This window comes from Penaeus vannamei, chromosome 22 (assembly GCF_042767895.1).
Source record: "Penaeus vannamei isolate JL-2024 chromosome 22, ASM4276789v1, whole genome shotgun sequence".
Lineage (NCBI taxonomy): Eukaryota > Metazoa > Arthropoda > Malacostraca > Decapoda > Penaeidae > Penaeus > Penaeus vannamei.
Window position 1 is genome coordinate 818,051 of NC_091570.1, and position 5,000 is coordinate 823,050.

A 5,000-nucleotide genomic window follows, 5' to 3' on the forward strand; every position below is an offset into this window, starting at 1 on the left:
GGAAAGGAAACCTAAATGATAAAATTAAAGGTAAATCAAGACTAAACAGAAATTAAAATCGAAGCCACATTTAGGGGGAACTGATATAAAATGCAACGTGGCGCTGGTCCCCAAAAGCAAAGGCTATATATAGTCTTTGCGAAAAAGTTACAAATGCAGTACGACAAACAAAGCCATCAAACAGCCTTTACACAAGATTCAAACACAAACAAATTATAAATTAAATTCTCTAAAAGGCGTTTGAAGATGGAATAATGATATCGTGAGATATTCACAGTTAATGAGAAACACAGAAACAAAACAATATTAACTGTGCGAAGAAGACGACGAAATGGAAATGGAAAGGACCACGAAATGGTGTACGAAATGGCTAAATTCACTAGTAGCCCCCCCCCCCCCCCAAGTCTTGCGATCTGGAATATGAAAAAAATACAGAGAAACAACAAAAATTGAGGGAATCTACTGAAGTTTTCTATAACGGCAACACAAGAGGAGATCTGGAACAATTCAGTTAAAAGAAGAAAAACAAATGCCTAGCGATATCAGATTCGTAATGAAAACAAAGAAATACGAGAGAATCTCGAATTTTCCAAAAACAAACATCATATAACATTTTCCCCCAAAAATACGTATATTAAATGTTTTTCATAGTTTAAACTTTCGTCTGTAACATGTGCATCGATATGTCTACTTTAATGCAGCATATTAATGTGACTATAGTGCATCGACTTGGACAAATCGATGCTTTTGTTTTAGATGAAAATTTCGGTTCAATCAAACTAACAAACCATCTAATATATGGGATTTCTGATATTAGTCTCAGAACACATTTTTGAGGCGCATGCTCTCAAATGTGTAAATAATTCATCATGTCAAATGTTCTGTGCCAAGGATACTAAAAATGTCAACAAACATAGAAATCGTAGGTATTATATGTGCTTGAAAACATAATTAATTCTGTGAATAATTATAACCTTTAAAAGGTAAGAATAAGGGAGGAAATAGCAGTTTCATGGCGGGAAAGAACACTAACATCTTGTCTTAAGGGATTTTCACCGAGTAATTGTGGAGCAGCAAGAATTGTATCTGTTGCATGATTAACACGAAAACATTTGATACATTTTAGCAAAAATCAAAGAGAAATGTTGGAAACGCATTGGGGAGAAACAAAAAAATCATAAGGGACCAGTAGATAGAGAGAATACTAAGTACGCAGTAAATAATATATTAATACTGGGCATACAACAAATATAATTTATAGATTTGTAAAAGAATAATTTTGATGATGATGATGATGATGATGATGATAATAAGGGGAAGGAGAAGGAAGAAGGAGGAGGAGAAGGAAAGCCAACGAAAAGACAGAAAGATTAGTGAAAACAAGAACAAAATACCAAAAACAATTATAATGTGGATTTCACGTCTCGATAGCTTCAAGAAGAAGAAGAAAGCCAACGAAAAGACAGAAAGATTAGTGAAAACAAGAACATAATACCAAAAAACCAACAATTATAGTGTGTATCTCAAATGTCTCGATAGTTCATCCAGGATGGCCGAGGGGGAGATATACGGATGGACTTCGAAGCCTGTTTGGGGAAGAATGGCAGCGCGATTCAGTCAGTAAAAGGAGAGCGAGAGTAGCATGGAAGTCCGTAGTAGTCGACGTCCTAGAAATTATTATTCATAATATCCCGTCTCTGCGATCTATGCAACTGCAGTATTAGACTATGTATCTCTGTGTGTGTGTGTGGGGGGGGGGGGGGTGATAAACCGCTAACCGGATGTTAGCAGCATCCAAAATAGCCAATTTTGCTAACATTTCCCCTTCTCCTTTGACGAGGAGGCAAAATTCTCTTTGATAAAGCCTCGAAGAAACCTTTGATATAATGGCATCTTTTGAAAAATAGTCATATTAACGATGTCTACTTTCGTTTTCAGATAATCATTAAGAAATACTCTGAAAACATGAACCGCATAAATACAACGAAAATAAGGCAGATTGGCATTACCTTGGTCTTACTATTATAGAATAATCATGTAGGCACTGACCTTTGTTCATATCTTAAACCCTTTTCAGTATTATGAATAGTAAAGTAGAAAATATAAAGTTCTGAATCAAAATTCCACAAAATAGATAACGTTAAGGGAAGAAATGATTAATATCGCTATATTTAAGCAACCCGGATTCTATATTTTTACTTAGAAGACATTTACTTAACCAATATAAAAAACTCTTTATTGAGTTGATCATTCCATTATCAAAGTTACCAGATTTATGGAATACCTATCAAAATAATAATTTTACATCCGTCTAAAATGTCAGACGATAAAAAGTAATAATATGAAATGTTTAATTTGTGTCATATCAAGAAATCATTTCGAATCATTCTAATTCTGTTTGAGTCGAGGTCACAAGCATCATCATCAAATTTGTATTGTTCAAATTTCAAATCAGACTGGATAAGGGTATAACATAATTTACAAGCCTAACACACACACACGCACGCACGCACACGCACACGCACACGCAGACACACACGCACACACACAGACACACGCACACACAAAGACACACACGCACACACAAAGACACACACGCACACGCACACACACACACACACACACACGCGCGCGCGCACACACACACACACACGCACGCACATCAAAGTATATTTGGTGACGAACGCTTCGAGATCAGACTGTTTAAGTTCACGTTACGGAACTCGTGAGGTTAGGCACGTTGCTGCGTCGCGCTGCCTGGCGAAAGTGTTTGGGTTGTATTGTATTGGAAGAACATTCGCGATGCGGTGAAGGGGACATACGCACGCTCATGAACGTACACACACATACATAAATACATGTATATTCGTGTGTATGAGTATTATATTAGCCTCTACTCACTAAAACTATGAAAAAAGGAAAAGAAATGTGCAAGGAGTATACTGGATACTCTCCGACTGGAAGAAAGAGCCTTGGTGTAAGGAAAGCGCCGTCAGACTGGCGAGCCGTGCGCCACCGCCATTCCGCGTCGAGAAATAGTCAAAACAGTTCAACCTGCGGACATTGTGATGGTTTGTTATTCTTTCAATGGTAATAAGGGGGAGGCGAGGTCTGCGCCGTATTAAAAATTGCCACAGCGAGTGGAAGCGATTATATTAACGTATTAATGGAGCATTTGTTAATCACTTTTGGAAATTCACGAATCTTTTCCGTTCCCGCCAGTCAGTCAATCTAAAAGTTTCCAAATGACAATGGAAAGAATGTATTGGAGTGGCCATAAAAAACGTGGAACGCCATGAACAACTAAGTACAAAAAAAAAAAAAAAAACAGACAGCAACGTCGAAGGTCTGATGGAGACAGAAGAGGCTGCGGGCCGCGTGGGTCTCCTACTTTGCCAACCTCGGGGGAGCATGTCGAAGCGGCCGCAGAAGGCACTGCCGTAGAAAGGGAACTTGATCAAGTGTTAATTGTAAGAAAAAAATATTCTCTTTCAACTGGCAATGCAAACTTTTTTTGCGGGGCACGGTGTTTATTAATATATATATATATATATATATATATATATATATATATATATATATATATATATATATATATATATATATATATATATATATATATATATATATATATATATATATATATATATATATATATATATATATATATAAATCTGTAACTATTTTTTTTTCTCCAGCTCCTAAATTAACAAACTTCGAATAATTAAAACAGTTAACTAGCCTTTATCCTATATAAAGAACACATTTTACATTCAGGAATTAAAAAATCTACGCAGCCTTTTAGTGAACCATACTTCGACAGAAGTAGAAAAGCAAATAAGATGTATTTCCACTTGATCAAATGCGCAGTAAACAAAGAAACGAAAACTGCACATCTGAACTAAACAACAGCATCTCCGGGGAGGACATCTGTCGCTCGCATCCTGCCTTCGAAGGGCGCTCACGGGAGATTTCCTCTGACCGACTTCCGCGTGTCTTGGGAGAAAGTTTTACATGCACAAATATACACATCTATATGCCATGTATTGATTTTCAGTCCTTAACTCATAACATATTTTCTGTTATGTCGGTGAAGGCGCAGCAAACATTGGCATCGCCAGATCAGGTGTGGTCAGAGAGCTGTGGGAACGGCTCCTATCCCACGCGACCCCAGGCTGCCGCTGAGGACATTATCCATCCAGGCTAGAATGCCATTTTCGAAGATCGTCATATTACTGTTCATCAGCTAGCCCAAGACGTCAAGATCAGTGCTGGGTCTGTGGACAAAATCATTCATGGCGTTCGATTGGTTCCCATGCTATTCACACTTTTGCAGAAGCAGGAGCAAGTCCATTGTTCCAAGGCTTTTTTTTTTTTAGCCATGTGCCAAGAAAACCAGGAGGATTTTTTACAGCTTAATTATGCAGGATGAAACGAGTCCATCACTATGACCCAGAAACTGTCAAAACAATGGAAGCACTAGGACTCCCCACCCCCTAAAACGGCACGTGTCCCACCCGCAGCAAGCAAAATCTTGCTTAGTCTCTTGGGACCAGCATGAAGTAGCGATGGTAAATTTCCTAGCTAAAACGTATCAAAACCAAGAGGCACAGATTACTGACCAAAAGTGTCCGCCTCTTACAAGACAATGCCCCTGCCCACAACGCCCACATTGCCCAGATGAAAGCGCGGTCCTGAGGCTACGACATCCTTCCTCATCCTCCTTATTCTCCTGACTTTATGCCATCTGCCTTTCATCTGTTTCCGTTCGTGAAGTCATCCTTTGGGGGCAAACGTTTCCCAGATGATGAGGCACTGATTCCTCAAGTCACTGCATGGCTTCAAGTACAACCTGCGAACTGTGGACTTCACTGAAAATACCTTACGAGTTAAGGACTGGAATTCAACACATGACCTATAGAGATGTGTATCTTCATGCTTGTGAAATTTCAGCCTCCTCCGAAAAGCGAAAATGGGTCAGGGTAAAATCCTCAATGAAC